This window comes from Zophobas morio, unplaced genomic scaffold, assembly GCF_036711695.1.
Source record: "Zophobas morio isolate AGI-343-1 ecotype UQ-CSIRO unplaced genomic scaffold, CSIRO_AGI_Zmor_V1 ptg000012l, whole genome shotgun sequence".
Taxonomy (NCBI): domain Eukaryota; kingdom Metazoa; phylum Arthropoda; class Insecta; order Coleoptera; family Tenebrionidae; genus Zophobas; species Zophobas morio.
Window position 1 is genome coordinate 19,877,355 of NW_026972117.1, and position 27,036 is coordinate 19,904,390.

The 27,036-nt window shown below is 30.3% G+C and overlaps 1 protein-coding gene across 3 annotated transcripts in view; it reads right to left on the minus strand.

Moving 5' to 3' along the window:
- Positions 1-27,036, minus strand: part of LOC135127977 (uncharacterized) — a 242,239-nt gene that overhangs the window by 163,037 nt on the left and 52,166 nt on the right. The window contains exon 2 of one of the 3 annotated variants that reach the window (XM_064054716.1): positions 25,828-25,854. The exons of 1 other annotated variant lie outside the window; for it this stretch is intronic. The gene's annotated coding sequence lies outside the window, so the exon portion shown is untranslated. Of the gene's footprint in view, positions 1-25,823; positions 25,855-27,036 lie in introns of all 3 variants that reach the window. One more of the 3 variants, XM_064054715.1, reaches the window with a different exon arrangement.

Consider the following 27,036-nt stretch of genomic DNA (forward strand, 5'->3'; position numbering starts at 1 on the left):
AATGAAAGTAATTGTCTCCGTTCAGTCTTTCCGGTAGAACATATGGTCCTATCATTTGATTACCTATTATTCCGGCCCAAATGTTTAATGAAAAACGTTGTTGAAAGTGCGTCTCGTAAATCGCGTGAGGATTGGCATCTGCCCAGCGGTGAGTATTGTGAAAATTAAGTATTCCATCCCTAGTAAAACAGCATTCATCTGTCATCAGTATGGAAGAAAGAAATCCGGGAGTTTCATTATTGCTGTTCACTATTCATCGGCAAAAGTTTTGTCTAGGAATGAAATCGTTCGAACTTAAACTCTGGACCCGCTGGAGGTGGTACGGGTACAAAAGAGATTCTCGTAGCGTTCTCCACACAGTCGAGTGACTAACCCCTACTTCTCGAGCAATTTCACGCGTACTAGCTGACGGGTCTTCTTCAACACGATTGATAATGTGCTCTTCAATGTTGACCATATCTGGATCTCGACCTCGTCCGATCTCCTGATTTTTAGGTAAAACTGATCCTGTCTCCCGCAACCTTCTATCCACTGCTGAAAAGGTTTCGCGATACGGTTGTCGACGTTCATCATGTCGTCTTGCTGCAGCTCTAGCATTGCATCCACACTAAACAAAATGCATGTCTACATATTCTTCTATGCTGTATTCTGGCATTTTTTCTCAATGAGTATTACTGACAATGACAGTTATAAATCTAACAATAATATTTGAAACAATTTGAACAATGTTAGTGTATCTCGGTAACTAAGCAACGATGCTTTTTTTTAACGATTTCCTTGATAGATAGAAAGCAGATTGCCATTCCTAATTCGTTGCTAAGTAACAATAGAAATTTTAATAATGGAACGTATTATAGTTGGATTCATGTATCTTTTTACACACGTGACCAAAAGCTAACGTCCGAACTAATAACTGTTACTTTGGAGTAATTAGTCAAAAAGATGACAATGTTCATAACGTCAACATGACACAAATGTGTAGGCTCAGGCAGGTCTTTTGGTTTCGGTGCTTTCCGATTGGGTTGTGATTTTATCGGACTGGGAAAGAGTCTTTCTTTTCTAGTTTTAATCTTCAAAATCGTTCGGCGAGTAACGCCTAGAGCATCTGCAGCTCTCTAAAAATTTGAGCGAAATTATTAACCATGAACCTTCAAGTGGTTTTTACTTACTTACTTGTTCTGGACCATTTAATGAGATTAAAGGACCACCGTTTTCCTTCTCAAGAGCAAACAATAAAGTTGGACACGATGTCCTGGGCACGGGAACTCAAACGTTTGCCCTCCATGTTGTAGACCAAACACGAACAATAAATAAGATAACAAAACATAAAAAATTGGACAACGAAACAAGAATCTTAACAACCAACGAACTTTACGAAGAACTGAATAGAAAACTTGAATAGAACAACGAAAAACTGCGATTAACCACTCTGAGTAAAACCAAAAGTGACAGTGACGTTTGATGAAAAATTGATGAATTATTAACAGTCACTAGATTGACTACATCAGTGCCTGTCGCACTATGTGGAGGCATTTATTACGTATTTTATCTTTTTCTAATTCAAGGAACTTTGTGGAAGAGAATATCTGACGTAGAGCGTAATTTGGCCTAATTTCAGTAGACATACTATTTGTCTGGCTCTTCGTTTTTTTTAATCCTTAAAACAAAGATTCTTATGGTAGGTGCTGTCTGAGCTTGTATGATACTTCGGTCACGTGTGTCAAAAGATACATGAATTCAACTATATTGAAAAATTGGCCTCCATGCAGTTCCAAAACGGTGTGATACTTATTTTTAAGGTGATTTAAAAGAAAAACTATATATTTTTGAAAAAAGTTGTACATAGATTTTAGATTCCTTTTTTTGTAATGCCTTTGCTCTGAAAGTTTGTTGCAAGCATTTCCTAACACCCTGTATTTTCAGGTCTTCGATATTTCAACTTTTAAAAATTTTTGACTTCAATTTACCGACTTTTCAATTTTTCCAATCGTAAATTTTTCTATTTCTCGATTTTTCAATTTTCAATATTTAAATTATTCGATATTTCAGTTTTAGAATTTTTCGGTTATCTGAATCTTCAATTTCGCGATTTAAAATTTTTCGATTACTGAATTTTTCCATACATCAGCTTAAGGATTTTTCAACTTTTCGATTATTCAATTCCTGATTTTTTAAATTTTCAAATTTTGGCTTTTTATTTTTTCGATATATCAATTGTTGGCGTTTCTAAATTTTCGATTTCTGGATTTTTTGACTTTTCGACATTTCGACTATTACTTTTTCGATTCTTTGATTTTCTCATTTCTCGATATCCAGTTTTTTCGATGTTTAAAGTTCTCGACCTCCCGACTTATCGGTTTTTCAGTTTTTCAAATGATAAATTCGTTAACTTTTCGTATTTTCACGTTTTTGATATTCCAATTTTTCGATTTTTAAAATTTTAGACTTTTCGGTTTACCGATAATTCGATTCGTCAATTTTTCTTCTATTTTTCAGGTTTTCGATTTTTTTATATATCCGATTTATCAATTTTTCTACGTTTCACTATGTAATTCGATTCTACAATTGCTCGATTTTTCGAATTCTTGATTTCTCGATTTTTTACTGTTTCGATTTTTCGATTTTTCAATTTTTCGATTTTTAAAATGACCTGAGGTGATTTAACCTGACCGGACCTGACCTGACCTGATCTGACCTAACCTGACTTCTCTATTCTCTGAAATAAACAAATTTTAAACATTTCTGTAAATAAGAAACACAACTTTATAACACTTGTATTTTGTGAAAGCAAAATTAATAATAATTTCCTTCTTATATACAAAAATTTCATACCTGTTTTGACGGCTCTGTTTTGTTGAGAACTATTTTGACACTTCGCTTTTGACAGAAACTATCGAACCGATTGTTGTCAGATGTTATACGTAAGTATTTTAAGAATATGGTGTAGGTGGTAAAACTAATTTAATGACGTCTCCTCATTTTTTTAAGTAAATACCACTTATATTTTATAAGATAACATACTCTTGTGGTTGTGGTTTATGAATCCGCCTTGAGTTCAAATTTTCACATGAAAAAAAAAATGAAATTTTGTAATAACCTTTTCTTGCTTTCGAACCACTGACTCTTCTTTCTTAAACTGTGACTGGTATTATCTATATTTTTTTAGTTTATTGAAGTATCACAAAAAATTAAATTTTATAATATTTAAAGAAGGATATGTTAGACTATATACTTCAGGGGAGAGAGAACTTCTGTCTAAATATCCTCAAACATTTTTTTTTTTAATTTAATTTGAAAACCTGTTTGTTAGGCTCCCCTTACATCTTATAACCACATCTAAATACACTGCACCTGTTGGGCGTGTGCACAAGGCAAGTTTTGATGGTGTTTTGGGAAATTTGCTAGTTTAATATGTTCCTGAACTTTGTTTCACTAAATGACGAGAACTAAGTTTGTCTGTCCACATGTACAATGTCATAACTTTACTTTATATTATAACTTTAAAAACAATATAGTTTTCTACCAGATTAAGCACATTTTTTATATAAATACATATAATTTTGTCCAATTTTTTTTATAAGTAAGAAAGCTATGTATTTACGGAAACACTAATTTTAAAGTAGGTACGTAGTACGAGAGCAGTCTATTTTAACGTCGTTAAATTACGATTAGTACAACCGTAATAAGCTTCCATCATAAACACTTGTAGTCTGCTCGAAATGAGTCATTACTAGCTACTGTTAACATCACCCCCGTTAAGAAAAGGAACCTTGGCACAGCATAAAAACCGTCCGTATAATGCAAACCGCGCGATTGTTTTCGCCGCCCCCCGAATTTTTCTAATCAAAACGTGATGGAAGAGTGCGGCAATTTTCTCCGGGATAGAATAAGGGTAAGCCGTCAAGCCGGGTCGAACTCGGGGGGGATGAAATTAATAATGACAAGACTTGTAATTACACCCTTGGGTGTCACGCTGCCGCTTTCTCCCGTCTTTTCGCAGGGAGGGTGCAAATATGCGTTGTCCTATTTGCAGGGGTGGATGCGCGGATTTTTTTGCGCTTATTAGCCATATTTAATCATGAGAATAATGCGGTTTTCGGCAGGGCGTCCTTGCGAAATTGAAAATTTTTAACCTGGTTTTACGTTCAGTGCGAGGCGGGTGGTAATGCGACCAGGTTTTAGGGGTACGAGGCGGCAATTGAATTCTCCAGGATTAATTAATGAAGCAAAAAATACGCGGTATAATGGGAATGGAATATCTGTAATGACGGCAGCAAAAAAATTGGTTTGAACGTTTAATTAATTTTCTTATTTTAAAAAATAACAGCCGGATGCTATTGTTATTGCTAGAAGGGAAATTGCTTGGTCTGTCTGAAGAAACTGGATGGCTGTAGCTCGTTTTGTATGAAGTTCATGTTTCTCATTTTAAACTGATTTAGTGGGTAATGGAGACGTCGTTTTAGAAATTGATTTAGTTGGTGTAAGACCAAGCACACATATCAATAAGTTAATGTCGAGATATTACCCATATATAATCAAACTACCTAAATTCTCCAGAACTAGAAATGATATTTAGCTTTAATTATGTTCTGAAAATTGCTAACTTTGATGTATTTCAGCCAACAAACTGCCACAATTGTTCATTTTTATTTAGAAATTGTGCCTCGTCTTCTCGTCCGAACACTCTTCCTTCATCCAACTAGGTAGTTTTTTTAGTGTTTTTAAATTTCGAAAACTTTCCTGACACGTGTATGCATAATTCCCACGAATATGAAGTGTTACAATACTCAATAAATAATAATCAAATATCAAACTAAAGTATAGTAGATTTTTTTTTTATAAGTAATTTTAACAAGCGTTTATTGTGATGATTTGTAAAGACTGAGAGAATAAAGGCAGGAATGAATTAGTTTGTCAAAACTTCCCTGTTAACATTATCATTTATTCACATTTTCGATTTTCAATTTTTCGATTACTCAATTTTTCGATATTTCAGTTTAAGGATTTTTCAATTTTTCAATTCTTCAGTTCATCGATTTTTCAAATTTTCGAGTTCTCGGTTCTTTTTCGATTTCTCAATTTTCCGATATTTCAGTTTTACGATTTTTCAATTGTTCGATTCCTCAATTTTTGGATTTTTCAATTTTTGGCATTTCTAAATTTTCGATTTCTGGGTTTTTTGACTTTTCGACTTTTCGACTATTACATTTTTCGATTTTTTATTTCCCATTGCTCGATATCCAGATTTCTCGATGTTTCGAGTCTCGACGTCCCACCTTATCGATTTTACAGTTTTTCGATTGATCAATTTTCGATTTTTTAATTTTTCAAGTTATTTTTCAGGTTTTTGATATTTCAATTTTTCGATTTTTAAAATTTTCGACTTTTCGATTTACCGATTTTCCAATTTTTCAATTGTTCTTCTATTTTTCAATTTTTCGATTTTTCTACATTTCAGTGTTGGAACTTTTCGGTGTGTAATTCTATTCTTCAATTTTTCGATTTCTCGACTTTTCAACTCTCAAAATCTAAATTTTTCGATATTTCAGTTACTCGATTCTTCAATTTTTCGATTTTAATTTCTCGATTTCAATTTTTCAATTGATCAATTTTCGATTTTTTTATTTTTTAACTTTCGGTTTTTTCAGGTTTTTGATATTTCAATTTTTCGATTTTTAAAATTTTCGATTTTTTGATTTACCGATTTTTCAATTTTTCTACATTTCAGTGTTAGAACTTTCCATTGTGTAATTCGAATCTTCAATTTTTCGTTTTTTGGATTTTGTAACTTTCAAAATCTAAATTTTCCGATATTTCAGTTTTAGAATTTTTAGTTGTGATTCCTCAATTTTTCGATTTTTCAATTACTCGAGTTTCAATTTTTCGATTAGGTGCTCAATTTTTTGATAATTCAGTTTAACGATTTTTCAATTTTTCGATTATTCAATTCCTGAATTTTTAGTTTTCGACTGCCCGCTTTTTTATTTTTCGATTTCTCAGTTTTCCGATATTTCAGTTTTAAGATTTTTCAATTTTTCGATCTCCAATTTTTCGATTTTTCAACTTTTGGCGTTTCTGAATTTTCCACTTCTCGATTTTTTCCTTTTCGACTATTAAATTTTTGGATTTTTGATTTTCCCATTTCTCGATATACAGACTTTTGGATGTTTCGAGTTTTGGACGTCCCAACTTATCGATTTTACAGTTTTTCGAGTTTTTTTCAGGTTTTTGATATTTTAATTTTTCGATTTTTAAAATTTTCGACTTTTCGATTTACCGATTTTCCAATTTTTCAATTGTTCTTCTATTTTTCAGTTTTTCGATTTTTCTACATTTCAGTGTTGAAACTTTTCGCTGTGTAATTCTATTCTTCAATTTTTCGATTTCTCGATTTTTCAACTCTCAAAATCTAAATTTTTAGATATTTTAGTTACCTAATTCTTCAATTTTTCGATTTTAATTTCTCGATTTGAATTTTTCGATTTCTCAATTTTCCGATATTTCAGTTTTACTATTTTTCAATTTTTGGTGTTTCTAAATTTTCGATTTCTGTTTTTTTTTACTTTTCGACTTTTCGGCTATTACATTTTTCGAGGTTTTGATTTTCCCATTTCTCGATATCCAAACTTTTCGATGTTCCGAGTCCTCGACGCCCTCAATTACTGATTTTTCAATTTTTCAATTGATCAATTTTCGATTTTTTTATTTTTTAACTTTTGGTTTTTTCAGGTTTTTGATATTTCAATTTTTCGATTTTTAAAATTTTCGATTTTTCGATTTATCGAGTTTTTAATTTTTCTATATTTCGGTATTACAACTTTTCTTTGTGTAATTCGAATATTCAATTTTTTGTTTTTTGGGTTTTGTAACTTTCAAAATCTAAATTTTCCCATATTTCAGTTTTGGAATTTTTAGTTGTGATTCTTCAATTTTTCGATTTTTCAATTACTCGAGTTTCAATTTTTCGATTAGGTGCTGAATTTTTTGATAATTCAGTTTAAGGATTATTCAATTTTTCGATTATTCAATTCCTGAATTTTTAGTTTTCGAGTTCTCGCTTTTTTATTTTTCAATTTCTCAATTTTCCGATATTTCAGTTTTAAGATTTTTCAATTTTTCGATTACTCAATTTTTCAATTCTTTAGTTCATCGATTTTTTTAATTTTCGACTTCTCGCTTCTTTTTCAATTTCTCAATTTTCGGATATTTCAGTTTTACGATTTTTTACTTTTTCGATTCCTCAATTTTTGGCGTTTCTAAATTTTCGACTTCTGGGTTTTTTACTTTTCGACTATTACATTTTTCGATTTTTTATTTCCCATTGCTCGATATCCAGATTTCTCGATGTTTCGAGTTCTAGACGTCCTAACTTACCGATTTATTAGTTTTTCAATTGATCAATTTTCGATTTTTGAATTTTTTAAATTTTTGTTTTTTTAGGTTTTAGATATTTCAATTTTTCTATTTTTAAAATTTTCGATTTTTCGATTTATCGAGTTTTTAATTTTTCTATATTTCGGTATTAGAACTTTTCTTTGTGTAATTCGAATCTTCAATTTTTCGTTCTTTGGATTTTGTAACTTTCAAAATCTAAATTTTCCGATATTTCACTTTTAGAATTTTTAGTTGTGATTCTTCAATTTTTCGATTTTTCAATTTCTCGATTAGGTGCTCAATTTTTTGATAATTCAGTTTAAGGATTTTTCAATTTTTCGATTTTTCAATTTTTCGATTACTCAATTTTTCGATATTTCAGTTTAAGGATTTTTCAATTTTTCAATTCTTCAGTTCATCGGTTTTTTAAATTTTCGATTTCTCGCTTCTTTTTCGATTTCTCAATTTTGCGATATTTCAGTTTTACGATTTTACAATTTTTCGATTCCTCAATAATTTTTGGATTTTTCAATTTTTGGCGTTTCTAAATTTTCGATTTCTGGATTTTTTGAGTTTTCGACTTTTCGACTATTACATTTTTCGATTTTTTATTTCCCATTGGTCGATATTCAGATTTCTCGTTGTTTCGAGTTCTTGACGACCCAACTTATCGATTTTTTAGTTTTACAATTGATCAATTTTCGATTTTTGAATTTCTTGACTCTTGTTTTTTTCAGGTTTTTAATATTTCAATTTTTCGATTTTTAAAATTTTCGATTTTTCGATTTACCGATTTTTCAATTTTTCTACATTTCAGTGTTAGAACTTTTCTTTGTGTAATTCGAATCTTCAATTTTTCGTTTTTTGGACTTTGTAACTTTCAAAATCTAAATTTTCCGATATTTCAGTTTTAGAATTTTTAGTTGTGATTCTTCAATTTTTCGATTCTTCAGTTTCTCGATTTTCAATTTTTCGATTAGGTACTGCTCAATTTTTTGATAATTCATTTTACGATTTTTCAATTTTCCAATTATTCAATTCCTGAATTTTTAGTTTTCGATTTCTCGCTTTTTTATTTTTCGATTTCTCAATTTTCCGATATTTCAGTTTTAAGATTTCTCAATTTTTCGACTCTTCAATTTTTCGATTTTTCAATTTTTGGCGTTTCTGAATTTTCCATTTCTCCAATTTTTTCCTCTTCGACTTTTCGGCTATTAGATTTTTGGATTTTTGATTTTTCCATTTCTCGATATACAGACTTTTGGATGTTTCGAGTTTTCGACGTCCCAATTTATCGATTTACAGTTTTTCGATTGATCAGTTTTCGATTTTGAATTTTTCAAGTTTTTTTTTCAGGTTTTTGATATTTCAATTTTTCGATTTTTAAAATTTTCGACTTTTCGATTTACCGAATTTCCAATTTTTCAATTGTTCTTCTATTTTTCAGTTTTTCTACATTTCAGTGTTGGAACTTTTCGCTGTGTAATTCTATTCTTCAATTTTTCGATTTTTCGATTTTTCAACTCTGAAAATCTAAATTTTTCAGTTTTACTATTTTTCAATTTTTGGTGATTATAAATTTTCGATTTCTGTTTTTTTTTTACTTTTCGACTTTTCGACTATTACATTTTTCGATGTTTTGATTTTCCCGTTTCTCGATATCCAAACTTTTCGATGTTCCGAGTTCTCGACGCCCTGAATTATTGATTTTTCAATTTTTCAATTGATCAATTTTCGATTTTTGAATTTTTTAACTTTTGGTTTTTTCAGGTTTTTGATATTTCGATTTTTCGATTTTTAAAATTTTCGATTTTTCGATTTACCGGTTTTTCAATTTTTTTACATTTCAGTGTTAGAACTTTTCTTTGTGTAATTCTCGATATCCAAACTTTTCGATGTTCCGAGTCCTCGACGCCCTGAATTATTGATTTTTCAATTTTTCAATTGATCAATTTTCGATTTTTTTATTTTTCAAATTTTCGTTTTTTAAAATATTCGACTTTTCGATTTACCCATTTTTTCAATTTTTCAATTCGTCAATTGTTCTTCTATTTTTCAGTTTTTCAATTTTTCGGTTAATTCCATTTATCAATTTTTCTACACTTCACTGTTGGAACTTTTCACTGTGTAATTTGATTCTTCAATTATTATTCAACTTTCAAAATCTAAATTTTTCGATATTTCAATTTTTGATTTTTTCAGTTACCTGATTCTCCAATTTTTTGATTTTTTAATTTCTTGGTTTTCAATTCTTCAATTTCTCAGTTTTCCGATGTTTCAAATTTTTGATTTTTCAAGTTTTGCCGACTTTGATGTATTTTAGCCAACAAACTACCAGAATGGTTCATTTTTATTTAGAAATTGTGACTCGTCTTCTCGTCCGAACACTGTTCCTTTATCTAACTAGGTAGTTTTTTAGTCATCTTAAATTTCGAAACTTTCCTGACACGTGTATTCATAATATAAATATAACAATGTCCAACACTAAATTGTTGTTCTAGGAACTGGTCTATGGAAATAATTCCCACGAGTATGAAGTGTTACAATAGTCAATAAATAATAATCAAATATTAAACTAAAGTATAGTTGATTTTTTTTATATAAATAATTTTAACAAGCGTTTATTGTAAAATTTGTAAAGACTGCGAGAATAAAGGCATGAATGAATTAGCTTGCGAAAACTTCGCTGTTAACATTATCATTTATTCGAAAATATTACGATAATAAAAGGCGTAATAGCTGATTGTATCCAACGCACGAGCTTTGAATTTAGATATTTGATTTAGTTTTCATAAATGTACAATGAACTAAAATCTCTCTCACTTTACAACTTCTTGCACATTTGCCAGAGTATAAATTTGTATGTCGTGAACGTATATGATACAGTTAAAATTTACATAGCTTGGATAAATTTCAGTAATTTCATATAATATTCCACTAAAATTTTCTATTGTTGCAAAAAGACAAATAAGACATGGAGAGAGATTTCAGCTGCAGCTTCAGTTTAAAGAAAAATTTAACTTCTCTTATTTAAATGATTAACTTTTGTAAATCATTCTGAACACAATCGTTGTAGAATATTGTAAAATGTTTATTGTAAATAACTATGTTACGAATATCAAATTATGTATCTGTCAGTGTCCGCACATCGTAAAATCACATTTGAGTATTAAGTTATTAACTATGAAATTGTCAACAATACAACAGGTTAAAATCAAATTGTTAATTTAAATTTTGCACCTGCGAAATAATCTCTGTAATTTTAATCAAAATGCAAACTGATTATTTAATAAAATATCACACCCATAAATCATTTGCATTTAATATTGAATGTTATAGTTTCGATATAGCAACCAGGCCTTATCAAACGATTATTATTTATTTAATAGTCCGAATTTTTTATTTTATTATTATTAAATATAGGCGGGCGCTACGTTACAGTATTTCCAAATTTTCTAAAAAATAATGTATTTTCTGTTTCTGCTCCCACTGATTATTCCCTAAAACAATTACCAAATATTAAAAAACCTCTGATAACCGTTCAATTATTATAATTAATGTGTAAATTTCACACCCATCCATTCCAATTAATCCATTATTTTCCAATTCAATTTTATTGTGTTTACAGCAACAGATCCCTAATTAGGGCTTTTCTCAAATATTTATACGAATTTGTTGCCATAATCACGTTCCTATTATTTGCTTTCCAAACCGACACAATAATTTTTAATTAAACTTAAAACCCTCCCGCAACAATCACAACAACAAACACCATAATTCATATCCAGCACGACCTCATTATCTGTACCAGCAACAAACAGGTGTCGTCTTTAATTTGATTAGAGTCTATTCATCACCCACCACCAGTCGATTTAAAAACCGATTTGTTCCTAGCACCTGATTAGTGCCATTCTCATTAGTGTCCGCCCCAAGGCGCTATTATCGACACCCTGTTGTTCGATTTTTCCTCGATCGACAAACAAGGTAACAAACAAGTAAATTGGCATAATCAGCCATTATGGAAGCGGCTCAAACAAACAGAGTTTGAATAACAGACCAAATGTTTTATGCTGGGAAAACAAGATTTTGTTAGTGTCTTTAATTATATCCCACCGGTGCTAGCTAAACACGGCTGTGCGTTTCGTTTTGAAAGCTCATGTGTGGGCGCTGGAAAATTTTACTTTGTTACCCTAGTTTGAACTTAACTGAAATGGCACAGGTAAATATTAAGTAGTGGAGAGCGAAGTGACATCGTTCAACAATTTCATGCCAAAATTTTACGACAAAGGTGAACTAAAATAAGATGAAAATAGATCAAATTTTAGGAACAATGCATACATTTTTTTTTAAGAAGTAATGTTTTTTTTCACAAATTAACGAGTATTTTTCGATTTCTTTTAGTTAAAAGTATTGAAAGGAAAATTCGTCTGTAAAAGAGGACATCATAATGATTCAAACCGGTCCTAAAACTAAAACTGTAGATGAAAGCAGCCAATACATATCTTTCCCCTCGAGAAACTAATGTTTTAAAGTTGACTATTGAAGTTATACAGGCTGCTCCAAAAATGAAGCAAAAACTCAATGATGATCAATGTGAATTTAATTGAAAATTACCAAAAATGACATCTGTAAGTAAAAAATGACGTCATGGATCGTACTCCAGCAAATTTTTATTCAATTATTAATAACTAATAATTTAACTATCTATTAGACATGACTTCATTAAGACTAATCAGAATTACGAAGGTAGTTCTTCAACTTTGAAGTTTGATGTTTTCAAAAATTTGGTTCAGGAATTGTTTTAACCATTTTTTTCGAGGTTTCAGAGCTTCCTTAATAACGTACCATTTAGGTTATGCGTAATTTTTTAAACACCCTGTATAAGAAAACTTTCAAAAATTTTGAAAACGTTATCCAAAATTTGTTAACAGAATAAACCAAAAAAGATCTTCTTAGTCAACCATAACATTTCGTTTAATTTAATAAATTCGACTCAAAAATGTTATTAATGTGATTCCACAAAATTTAGGAGTCCCTATTAAATGAATCTTTATTTAAGAATTGTACTTATTATAAGGAATGTTGAAGAAATAATAATACTATTTTTCTTAAATTTTGATAACATAGTAAGGTTAATATTTAATAATTATTCTATATCGCGCAGTTCAAAATTAAAGTGTTTAGTGGCTACCGAAATGGAAACACACTACATTGTAAATTATGAAACGTTGAACATATCCACATGAATGTATTTATTTATTTCCATTAAAAAGGTAACAGCTTTTAACGGTGATATACAGGCTGTCTCAAATAGATAGAAATATTGAAATTCTGTATACACCATTGCTTTTAGCTTGACGCGAGAAGCGTAATTTAATGCATTGCAAATATTACGAGTATGTTCAGAGTTCATTGCAGTTTTCATAGAAAATAAAATAAAATGAAAATGATTAATACAGGGTGAGTCAATACGCGTGCGCTCTTAGATATCTCTTAATATCTAGGAATAATAAATTGGTCTAAGGTTATAGAATTTTCCACACTGCTGAAGTACAGTCGAACAAATGATGGTTCTTCGAAAAATTTTAAAATGTTATTTTGCGAGTTTAATTTTTTTATTATAAATCCTACTAATTAAAATGAATATGTATATGTGTGTTTCGAGTGAGTTTTTCCATGACAAAATTTTGTGATCACGTACATTGTAGTACTATGGAGTGAACCGTTTTTCACTTGATCTGAACTTTTGTTCTGGACATTTTTTCGTAGTGCTTATTTTTCGAGATATTTGAGTTTCAGGTTAAAAAAATCACCCTGTATATTAAGAATATCATGTAGATGGTAAAACGATAACCAAAATTTGGCTAATCATCCCCATTAATAATTTGACGTAGTCAGTGCATTGTATTGCGTAAATAACTTTAACGAAATTTTATGAAGTAGTATACTCCTATACTTGTGGTTTACGAATCTACCTTGTTTTTATTTATTACTATTATATTTGTTTTTTGTTTAATCCGTCTTATTCTTTAGACGCATAGTACGACACAACATAATAGTTAACTCAGCTCATTGATGGAGCACCCGCCTCGTGGGCGGCAGCTCATTTTTATCAAACCAAGAACGGTTCACCTCACTGTCTCGAAAATGTAAAAATAGAGTAATGTCGCGCCCGCCTATATTTAATAATAATAAAATGAAAATTATATTAGGCCCATTTTGATATATTGTAGTTTAATTAGTTAAATTAGTCCTCTCCTATGTTTAAATGGGACAAAATCGACCAAATTTCGTTTTCTTTTGAGGCAAATGCTTGTCATCGGAACGTGCTAATAGTCGAATGCTTTCAAAGTATGAACATAAACAGTCGAAGTCACGCATATACTGAGACATTGAGAAAACATGTTTTCCGGTTGGTTATCTGTTTCACATATATTTCATATTGTCTGCACTTAAACTGCATTTATAAACTTGTCGTTGACATCATGATTGAGATCGAGAAGGATGGGTGAGGATTCTCGTTTGCTTTTCTTCTTTAATGAATGCACTTAATTTTCTTTCTATAACAAGATTACTTAAGAACATATTTCACATGGTAAGTTCTCGAAGAAAAATAAGGGTTTTCCAATTAAGCTCCGCCCCTCGACTTACGACGAATAAAAAAGGTCATCGGAATTGAAATAGGGCGGGTGGGCGGGGCTCATATTTTGCCAGTTTTTTCTTAATATACGCAGCCATTTTTTCACAACAAGAAACTTAGAACATGGTTAAAATGGTACATTTTTGCAAGGAAATATGGATTTTGCAACTATGGGGCGGAGCCTAATTACAAAATCGGTATTTCCTTATAAAAAATTTCCATTTTAAACATGTTTTAAGTTTCATGTTGTGAAAAGAAGTCTACACATACTAAAACAAAAAGACAAAATGTAAGCCCGCCCACCCGCCCTATTTCAATTGTGATGATTTTTTTTTCGCCGTGAATCAAGAGTCAGAGCTTAACTACAAAATACTTATTTCTTTACAAGAAATTAAAAACATGTTTTTGAGTATCGTGTTATTCAAAGATAGTGAAAATTGAATAAATATTCGCAATATTCCCATAATATTTAATTTCTAGAAGTACATTTTTGACAAAACCAAACACGTGAGTTATTCACGGATTTTCCGTCTACTGGACTCAACGTTCACTGTGTCAAAACCGGAACTATGTTTATGTTGTTTTTATATTTGCTTTTTTTGATTTTTGTGTTTCACGAATTTTGTTAATTTACGGTTTTACTTTAACTGTTTTCGTATTTTATTTCAAAATATTCTAAAAATTCCACATTTTTTTAGTACTCTTTTTTTTTGAAGTGCAGTTTCGTGGGTGGTCGATTTTTAACCAAACACGTGGCAAGTTTGCGAATTTTCCTTTTACTTAGTCAATGTTCAGTGCTTCAAAACCGGAACTATATTTATATATTTACTTTTGAATTTCAAAACTTTTGTTAATTTTCAGTTTTGCGTTTATGGTTGTTGTACTTGATTTAAAAATTTCACATTTTACTAAATTCCTTTTGTGGAAATGAACAGTTTAATGAGTAGTCGTGTTGTTTTTTTTAATTACTGTTTTTGATTTTACATCTTGTCATCATATGTGCGAACAAGTGGACATATAGTTATATTTTTGAAATAGTGAAAATTGAACAGATCCACGGGTTTTCATTTTCCTTGGTTGCTGTTCACGGCTCCAGAACTGGAAATATATTGTATACAACCATCGCAAATTTTATTAATTTCAGTTTTGCTTCTACTTAATTTTAAAATTTTCAAAAAATTCCAATGTTCACTGATTGAAAACCGAAACTATGTTTATAACTTTTTATAGTAACTTTTTTAAATTTTTTATTTCGCAAACATGTAGTCATACGCGATAACATGTGGAACACATGCATTAAAGTATAGTTCTGTTTCTGAAATAGTGAAAATTATACAAATAATTTTGATACAGTTATTTGCAAAAATTATCGAGAATTCACGACATCATGTCCATTATTTAATTCCTAGAAGTAAATTTTTGCCAAAACGAAACACGTGGATATCTGCGGATTTTCCTTCTACTGGGGATAGTTCATTGTTTCAAAAACGTAACTATTTCTGTGATTTTTTATATTCACTTTTTCAATTTTGGTATTTCAAAATATTCTAAAAATTCCACTTTTTTTGTTCCCTTTAGAGGAAATATCATTTGCCAAAATCAGTTCTATCTTTACAAGTATTAGAAAGAAAAAAATGCAAAATATAACCCCCACCCGCCCGCCCCCATCTCAATTGTGATGATTTTTTTTTCCTTAGAAACTGAAAACATGTTTAAAATGGTATTTTTTTTAAGGAAATATGGATTTTGCAATTAGGCTCCGCCCCTAGTCTCCCAACAAATGAAAACTTCATTACTATTTAGATCAGGGCAGATATAGGTGGGGCTTAATCTTTGGTTTTAATTTTTTCTTAATATACATACTATTCTTTCAGTAACACATTACTCAAAAACATGTCTTACATGGTAATTTCGTGTAGAGAAATAATAAGGATTTTGCATTTAAATTCCGCTCCTTTTTTTTTCCTCCCAATTGGGATAGGGTGGAAGGGCGGGGTTTATATTTTGCCTGTTTTCTTAATATACGTAGCCGTCTTTTCAGAACAAGAAACTTAAAACATCTTTGAAATGGTCTTGTAGACAAATATGGATCTTGCAATTAAGCCCCGCCCCTAGATCTGACAACGAATGAAAAATTCATCACAATTGAGAAATGATCAGGGCAAGTATGGGTGGGACCAAATCTTTGGCTTTATTCGTTTCTTAATAAACAGAGCATACTTTGAACAACACGATACTAAAAAACATGTTATTTATTTTGTTATGGGGAAAAATCGATATTTCCTTATACAAATTTTCCATTTTAAACCTGTTTTAAGTTTTATGTTGTGAAAAGAAATCTACAACAATAAAAAAAAAGGCAAAATGTAAGCCCGCCCACCCGCCCTATCTCAATTGTAATGATTTTTTTATTGACTGTAAAGCAAGGGGGCGAAGCTTAACTACAAAATACTTATTTCTTTACAATAAATTAAAAACATGTTTTTGAGTATCATGTAGTTCAAAGAATATTATGTATATTAAGAAAAAAAGGCAAAATATAAAACTCGCCCACCCACCCCATCTCATCAGGGCAGGTATGTGTGGAGCTTAATATTTGGCTTTAATTTTTTCTTAATATACATTGTATTCTCTGAATAAGGCGATACTTAAAAACATGTCTTACATGGTAATTTCGTGTAGAGGGATAATAAGGATTTTGCATTTAAATTCCGGTCATTTAGTTCTCGACGATTAAAAAAAAAATCATCACAATTGGGATAGGGTGGGTGGGCGGAGTTTATATTTTGCCTTCTTTCTTAATATACGTAGTCGTCTTTTCAGAACAAGAAACTTAAAACATGTTTAAAATGGTAAATTCTTGTAGACCAATAAGGATCTTGCAATTAAGCCCCGCCCCTAGATCTGACAACGAATGAAAAATTCATCACAATTGAGAAATGAGGTCAGGGCAAGTATGGGTGGTGCTTAATCTTTGGCTTTATTTGTTTCTCAATAAACAGAGCATACTTTGAACAACACGATACTGAACAACATGTTTTTAGTTTCTCGTAGATAAATAAGGATTTTGCAGTTGAGCTCTGCCATCTTGGCTCAGGAGGAATAAAAAAAAAATAATCGCAATTGAGATAGGGTGGGTGGGCGGGGCTCATATTTTGCCAGTTTTTTCTTTTACGTAGCCATCTTTTCACAACAAGAAACTTAGAACATGGTTAAAATGGTACAATTTTTCAAGGAAATATCGATTTTGCAGATATAGGGAAAAATCGATATTTCCTTATACAAATTTTCCATTTTAAACATGTTTTAAGTTTCATGTTGTGAAAAGAAGTCTACACACATTAAAATAAAAAAGCAAAATGTAAGCCCGCCCACCCGCCCTATCTCAATTGTGATGATTTTTTTTATTCACTGTAAAGCCAGGGAGGCGAAACTTAACTGCAAAATACTTATTTCTTTACAATAAATTAAAAACGTGTTTTTGAGTATCGTGTTGTTCAAAGAATACTATGTAGGTATATTAAGATAAAAAGGCAAGATATAAACAACGCCCACCCACCCCATCTCAATTGTGAATAACACGATAGTCAAAAACACGTTTTTAATTTCTCGTAGTAGAAATAAGGATTTTGCAGTTAAGCTCCGCCTTCTTGGCTCACGAGGAATAAGCAACATCATCACAATTGAGATAGGGCGGGTGGGCGGGGCTACATTTTGCCCATTTTTCTTAATATGTGTAGACTTATTAACAAGGAACTTAAAACATGTCTAAAATGATAAATTTTTGTAGTAATCAACTAAAATCGTCGACTCACTTTTTGATCAAAGTTACTATCAACGGCAACTTGGCAACCTAGTTTATAAATGACAATTTTTTAGCTCTAAAAGCAACGTCAGCGGGCTCAGCAACGTCAACAGCAAGTTTATACATCTCACTTTATGCGGACTGGGCCCCACAGAAATTCAAAAATCACCCTATATTTTTACTATAGAGAAGTTATCACAAAAAATTTTACACAAGGAAAATTTTGTCAAAATAATCATCGACCAAATTTTTTTTTTTTTTAATTACAATGCAATGTTGCTAAGTTATTTCGACTTGATTAACATTTTCGGATAAAGCATTTATCTCATAAAAATATTGCAGAAGCGTTCCCTCTGTGTGTTATTTTTTAAATTAAATTCTTACAATTTATCAATTTACATGAATTAATTTTTTCAAATAGATTATACTGTATTTTATTGCTGCATCTTACTCTTGTTTCTACATTTGTCTTTCTCTTTATTTTTGTTAAATTTTTAAAAACCGACCGACTATCAATTTAGGTAGAGAAAATCCCAACATAATGAACGAGAATAAAAAGCATAGTTAATATGCACTAATAAAATAATATTTTGTTTATATATCCATCAAATCTTACAGCAGAGGTGTTAAAAATAGCCCTTTTCCGTTTTTTTTTTTCTTTCATAAACATTAGCTCGATTAAAACAGTTTAAATATTTGATATAGCTGAGAAGAGGCTTATCAGAACATGTAACCTTATATAGGTGTTCTTTTTAAAAAAATATGTTGTCATTCACAAACAGAAACAACACACTGTATACTTGCAAATACCTTAATTTTAGTTTGTACAGTCAAAAAGCGTCCAATTTTTGTTGTTAACTTTCTTACCAATGACGTTATTTCATCCAAATAAATACGTACTAAATACTTTTCTAAAAAGGTTCTCTTGTTGAAAAGCTTGCAGGTCAAATGCTATTTACGACGAGTATTTCACAAGCCATGTAACATTTAAATCTAAAGCGCAAAGTTAATTTGCGCAATTCACTGAAATGCATTTCCCTATTAAATTATACAACACCTGCAAGGACTTTTGCTACCGTAAAATTGCATGGTCATATTTTATCAAGTAAAAAAAAAACGTTGTAACTTTTCCGACTGATGCAGTCTTGTATCTCATATGATTTTCAATATCGTAACAACAATAAAATAGTCAGTCTACGTAAAATAAATGTACACTGAAAGCGACTGAAATGCTTTAGTTATTGATCAGATACTTATTAATATATATCGCTATGTAGCTACACATATATTTATATGCATATCAAATACAAATGTGTTTTCCTTTCACGAGTAACTTTCATTTATTATTTAATATTCTAGAAATTCAATTTCAATTGAAATAATTGAAACACAGTGCATGCAGAAGTTTTGAATTCTTTTAGTTGTGAAAATAAAAATTACTAACTATTACCTGCATGCAAATAAATACTTCAATGTTTGCTTCTAAAGATAGATAGGTAGTGCACATAATTTCCTGAAAGTAGACTGACGAGAACCGAAAAATTTTTCTTAAAATGTAACTGAATATTTCCGGTACAGAATTTAATAGCGTCGATATCGCCTCTCTTCGATTCTTCTCTTTTGTAACGATGCAACACGCAAAGCGGAAGCCATATAACACGAATTAAACGGTATTTTACTAAAACGAAGCCCTCAAGTGTGTAATAAGAACGCCGATGCACTCCAGACAAGAAATAATGTCAGTCTATTGTTATCACTCACCGAACAGGTACATTTTTCTGCTATAAATCTTCTTAAAGGATCTCTCGAAACTGAGAGGTAGACAAGCCTTCTTAATCTTATACAAAATTAATTAACATGCTTCTTAAACTACCAAGCTGCGGATATGACTTTATATCATATTTAAGTAGCAGTGTAACATGAGCTTTTAGTGGTAATTTGCCGAGGCAACTTTCTCTTGACTGATGCTCCGCCGAAGAATAATTAAGCGAATTTGTGAGCCGCCTCCGGTGCCAGCAGGTTATTTTACATATTTGAGTGCTGAGGCTTGTTTACCGACAAACGAGAAAAAATGGGAAGAAATAGTTGGTTAGCCGAGTGTATCTCAAAATTGCAAGAAAGTGCTACGAGGGAAGACCGTGGTATGCAAATGTGGAGTCGCTTTAATGTAAATTAGACAAATTAGATCTGATATTGAAGTTACATCAAAACAAGGTGTTCATCTTTATTTAAAACGAAAAAAAAAAGTTAATAAATTCTATTGCATTTCAAATAATTTCTGAAAAAAGGTGGATGCGCCGGGCTAAAAAAATATTACTTTTCTTTAAACATTCAATTATATTATTTTTTGTAAAGTGTAAACAATATTGAGTACAGACAGTATACTATGGGAAAGCGTGGAACGAAAAATATAATACGAATAGCCCGCTGGCAGTTCATTGTATGCATGTTTCTAGTGAACTTTTCCATATAAAACTTTTTTGATAACGTCACCAACATTTTTGCAAGGACGCGTTTATCAATTTGAATAGATGCAGTGTAATACTATTAATAAGAGTATTATGTTCTCGCATTTTTAGGGAAATAGGATGGGCAATAAAATATGTGGCGTCATTCATTCATTTTTTTTTAATTCATCTTGTAAAAGTAATTCAAAGAAATATGAATGTTTGATAAACCATAAGTATAAATTCTTAATATTATGCATATTTTAGATTTATTCGGTAAAATTTTGAGTCACACAATATCGATTTTTTTTTCAAAAATCTACAGATCTAGGGTAATTAACTCAAGACAGGTTCATAATTCACACATAAGGAACGTGTTATTTTATAAAATGTTATTAACATTCATTGGGAAAAATTGTAAAATAACGTCATCAAATATATTTTCAGTATCGATTTACCACTTTTCCTGTAATCTTAAAACTACAAGTGGAGGAGTACGTTATTTTTTAAAATTTAAATAACATTTACCATTGTAAAACTTGTTTTCATATCTACACAATATTCCTAATCTGGGCACAAAATTTTGCAGCAATCGGTTCAGTAGTTTTGGAGATTATTTGTCGAATAAATATCGACACAGACGCGGAGAGGAGCAGACGACACACCGCAGACCCCAGACAGACAGACGCACACGAGAGACCTATATTTTCGCATTCAAGAGGTCATGAAACGTCTAGAACACACAAAAGTAGGCAATCTCCCGATGGACTCGATCACAATAGATTCTTAATTTACGCTCGGGAGGTAAAAATGGAACAACAATCTTTTTCAGGGTTTATATCTACAGGGAACAAGCAGTTGTTTTTTGTTTCCGAATTTTAAATTTTTCCTTCCTCAATTTTACGATTTTGTTATTTTATTATATGGTTAAATTTTTCACTGTCGACTTTTGTTTTTCGAATTTTATTCAGTAATTTTACGTTTTTGCAAATATTAAATATTGTAATTTTTGGCCTTTTTACATTCTTAAATTTTTTCGCTATACATTTTATCGATTTTTTATTTTTGAGTTTTTCGATGTAAATTTAGATTTTTAAATCATTAATTTATTTGTGGAAAGTCTTTATATATATCAAACTAAGCAGAAAATGTAAATAAAAGTTAATTCAATTTAAATTAACTTTCGATTTTAATTTCGCTCTTTTTCGTTTTCACAATTTTTGTGTTTAACTTTCATTTATTTAAATTTTTCGACTTTTAGTCTCTGGATTTTTAGTTTTTCGTTTCTTCAATTTTACGAATTTTTTGTTTTTCGATTTTTCACATATGTAGTATATTTTTTTAATTTTTCTCCTTTTCGATGTTTCAGTGTTACAGTTTTTAGGTTTTTCGTTGTCAATTTCTCGGTGGTTCGATTTTTCAATTCTTGACTATTTAATCTTTCAGTTTCGAATTTTTCGATTTTGGATTCTTCACTTTTTCAATTTTTTCAATTTTTATTTTCTAGATTTAATAATTTTCGACTTCACGATTTGTAGATATTTGAATTTTTCGTTGTTTTTAATTTTGCGCTCTTTCGTCCTTCAATCTTATTGAGTTTTCCCATTTTTCGGTTTTTTATTTTGTCGATTTTTTTCTCATTTTGCAACTATTTCAAAATTTTTAAATTTTTAGTTTTTCATTTTTCGTTGTTTTCAATTTCGCGATTTTTCGTCTTTAAATTTTTAGTTTTTCGACTTTTCCACTTTTTCTTCCTTGAATTTTAAGATTTTATGAATCTTCAGAATTTGCAATTATTAGATTTTTAATTTTTCAAACTTCAATTTTCAATTCTCGAAGTATTCGATGTTCAATTTTTTAGTGTTTCGATCTTTCCGATTAAATATTTTCTGCTTCACAATCTTTAGCTGTTTTAATTTTTCGTTATTTTTAATTTTTGGATTTTTGTCTCTCGAATTTCAATTCTTAAACTTTTTGATGTTTCATCGTCGCAATTTTTCCATTTTTCAGTTTTTCAGTTTTTCGATTTTTCTGATTTTCGAATTATTTTGCACTTTTTAAACCCATCGATTTTAATTTAGTAATTTAATGTTTATGTAATTATTAAATATTTTAATTTTTGATCTTTTGATTTTTCAACTTTTAATTGTTAGTCTTTTTCAAATTTTTCATTTTCGATTTTCTCGATTTTTAATTTTTCAATTTCTCGATTTAAATTTTTAGATTTTTAAATAATTACCGATAATTAATTTATGGAAAGCGTTCATTACATAAACCAAACTAAACAATGTAATAAATCAAGTTAAATAAAAGTTTATTCTATTTAAATTAACTTTTCGATTTTAATTTTGCAACTTTTATTTCCAAAATTTTTGTGTTTAATTTTTATTTTTCGATTTGCAATTCTTCAAATTTTAAATACTTAAAATTTTCATTCTTGTTTCGATTTTTCAACGTTGCGATATTTTGATTTTTTAATTTTAATTTTTGATTCTTTAATTTTTCGTTTCTTGGGCTTTACGAATTTTCAATTTTTCAAATTTTTACATACCTAGTAGATTTTTTAATTTTTCAGTTTTTCGATATTTCAGTGTTAGTTTTTAGGTTTCTCATTGTCAATTTCTCGTTGTTTCGATTTTTCAATTTTTGATTATTTAATTCCTCAATTTTTGAATTTTTCGATTTTGGATTCCTCACTTTTTCAAGTTCATAATTTATAGATATTTTAATTTTTCGTTGTTTTTAGTTACGCGATTTTTCGATTTTTTTCGGAGTTTTCAACTATTTTTAGATTTTTCAATTTTTAATTTTTCGTTATTTTCAATTTTGCGATTTTTCATCTTGAAGCTCAGCTCTTGAACTTTTCAACGTTTCATTGTTCCATTTTTCTATTTTTCAATTTTTTAGTTTATGGATTCTTCCGATTTTTGAATTATTTTTCGATTTTAACGTTCTCATATTCAAATTTTTCGATTTTTCAAAGTGTAGATATTTTAATTTTTCATTGTTTTAAATTTCGGGATTTTTCCTCCCTCAATTTTTAGTTTTACGATTTTTTCATTTTTCGTTCCTTCAGTTTTACGGTTTTACAATTTTTAGATTTTTCAATTAATACTTGGATTTTGAAATGTTTCAATTTTCCAATTTTCTATTTTTCGAAGTTCAATTCTTGAACTTTTCAGTGTTTCATTGTTGCAATTTTTGGATTTTTTCGAATTTTTACTTGTTTTTTCCATCTTTCGTTTTCAATTTTGCAATTTTCCTTCGCCCAATTTTTAACTTTTCGATTTTTCAATTTTTCGTTTTTCAATTTCTCGAATTTCTATTCTTTAACTTTTCCATGTTTCGTTGTTGCGATTTTCCATCGTTCAATTTTCCAGTTTTTCGAATTGTGCGATTTTTGAATTATTTTTCGATTTTTACGTTCTCGAATTCCAATATTTCGATTTTTCAGTTTTTCAATTTTTCGATTTTTCTCATTTTTGAGTTATTTGCGACTTTATTTTTCCGATTTTAAATTTTCCGATTTTTTAATTTTTAACCCTAAAACATATGCATAGCATTCGGTTTTGCAATTTCAAAGTTGAATTGCAAAATGTTATTAGCTATTACACAATTTTGATTTTTTTCCATAAATCTGCAGGTGTAGCATAATAACTCAAGATGGATTCATAAATCACACATTCAGGAATTTATTCGCTCGTAAATGGATAACGTTTAATTAACGATTTACCATGTTTTACCGTTTGCAAGGTTTCAGAGCATTTTTGGTTTTGAAATTTCAAAGTTAAATTGTAAAATGTTCTCATTCAATTTTGATTTTTTTTTTACAAAAATCTGAATGCTAAAAACTCAACACGGATTCATAAAATACAACTGGAGGAGTATGTTATTTTATAAAATTTAAATAACATTTACTTTTGTAAAAGTTGGACATGACGGATATTCCTAAAATACGTACAAAATTTGACAATCGGTCTGGTAGTTTAGAAGATTATCTGTCTAATAAATACGACCCAGACGCAGAGAAATGGCAGACGGCAGACGAAAGACAGACAGACCGAAGCAAGAGAAAAATGTTTTCATACCCCAAGGGTCATGGAACGTCGAGAAAACATAGAATTAACCAGTCGCGATGGATTCAATTACAACATTCCTTAAGTTACGCTCGGAAAGTAAAAATTTAAAAGAACTCCAAATAATGTTCTATCCAATTACGATCAAACGATCATGCAAAGAAATAAATACAAAAAGGTTACAGACGATCGATAATAATCCGGATCACGAAACGTTGAGTAAAATTTAACGAAATTTATTAAAGGTGAATAAAAAATTCATACTTTCAAAACCTTCTGTTTCACAGCTTTGAGTATTTTTTATTTTACATAAAAGTGATTTTAAAAAGTGATACGATACAGCAAACTCGAAATTATTTCTGCAATTCTCACCCAAAACTTCAACTTAATTCACTTAAAGTACCAATATTAGCTAATTCTTGTTAAACCCAGGTCCGTTTTATTACAACCCAAAATATAACGTGAGTCTCAATAGTCCAAATGAAAGCACCTATTTAAAACCCCCTAAACTCCGGCCGTCAAAACACCCCACCCCATTACACCACTTCACCCCTTATTAACATTTATTACCCACCCCGACAATAGCACTTGCAGGTAACGACCGTTCCGAATGAAGCAATCGAAATCAGATTGCCAGGCGAAATTAGCGCGCAAACGAGACGTGCAAACACCCCATCATCTAACTCACCCTCTGAAACTTTTTCGTTTGGATTGCATCAGTCGAGTTTTTGCAACGTTGCGACTTCGAGCCGAACACATTTGTGTTTTATGTTCTTATTTAAATTAATGGCGATGACAGGATAGTTCCCAGGAAATTACGCTTTAACAGCCATCATGCGTGCCACTTTTGTTGCTAAGGGATGTTCTACCCCCAAACAACACACCAGTTAATTATAACTTGCAACTGTTACGAGACTTGTTCTATTATAAATGTGTGGATTGGATCAAGGATCGATATTGAATGAGATGGTTCTAATTGGTCTGGCACAATGCAAAAGTTAGAGTAATGAATATCAGAGAACTAAAAGCGTTGCTGCATGTAGAGGGATGCTTGTGACTGCTGCATCATTCATGTTGATTTATTCCACCGCGGGATCAAAAAAAAAGGATTAGATTTAGTTGTAGACCATTAATCTCAGCGTAAAAGTACCGCAAGAGCGTAAATATTAATTAAAATTTTAAAAGCAAAACCAACTCTAATTCCTTTTTTTTTCGATCGTGGAGTATTAAAATTCATTTAATAGAAAATAAAATTTGCACACTATTGCATATCGGAACAAACAGAGAGAACTAATCAGAACAAATTATTTAGTAACGCGTCCAGTTTACCAATTATGTGTTCTAGTATTGACAAAACCAGCTTTTAAATTACAAATTGGAAACGCATCGTTTGCATAAAACCAACAAATACTCATAATTTCATAAGGATCATTTTGCTCAAACTGCGTTCTGACCTGACGAATGCAATTTATAAAACTTACCCACTTAAGAGAGTCCTTACGGCGCTTTGATCTGTAAATCAAAAGTTATTTTAGTAAAATATGAAATTTAGTTTAGCTAGTAGTTAGTTTGGTTAAATTAGCACCACGCCATTACCAAGGTTACGATTATCAGCAAAGATAATTAGAACCGATGAGGTGTGATCACAGGCGAAGTACAAATTTAATTTTCCACATATTCTGAATTAATTGTAGCACGGTTAAACTTGTATAGCGAATGTCATTGGGTTCTGTGTACTAACAATGCTATTTTGGTTGACATCACTATTACTCTGTAACTGTTCAGAATATTACTTGTGTGATATCAATTCAAACATTTAAAACTGCATTCTGTGCTATGTATATCGAGTGATCAGTTAAAAGGTTTTTAAGTTGGCCTTGTTTTTTTGTCAACATTGTGAAGTATGTCTGCTATAGACTCAAAATTTAATCGCTGACAACTGACAATGCGGAATGGTACAACTTAACCTCACTTTTTCGAATAATAAAACTACCGCCTTTCAACAAGTCTGTAAAATGTCAATTACACTCAACAGTATGGGTTAATATTTAAAACACCTACTGGATAGCTTTTTCAACTGAACACCGGCTGTCAACTAAATTTTCGCTACAGTTATTATTAATATAATTTTCAAACTTTTTTCTAAAGTGCTATAACAGTCCAAATGCATCAGAAATACTTTTTAAATTAGAAAACAAGTTTTACTGCATCCCTTAATACTTAAAACTCATTTTCAACATCTACCCACATTCAAAAATTTTGACAGAAAAATGCTCAGCTAACAAACTTCTTCCAGACAGGATATTTTGTTAGCTGCTGTATGTATTATTTTATTAAGTATGTATTCGTTAAAGAAGAAGAATATTATATTATTAATACACAGGATGTCAAAAAACGATTTCTTTAAAATATTTGTATACCTAATAAACTTTACTTAATCGAACTGTCACATCCTTTAGTTTAAGTTAAATACGCGGCGTGCAAAGTACCTGAGAGATAATCTTTTGAGTTATTGACAAATATTCTAAAATATTAGCAAATTAAAAACATTTTCACTATTTTACTATTCGATCCAAAGAAAGTTTTGTTCATGCTGTATATCCGTGGTATAATTTGACACTGAATTAAGAATTTGAAATGTATTTTCTTCCTATAGATGTCGAAACGCCAACCAAATTTATTCGTTAATCTCGC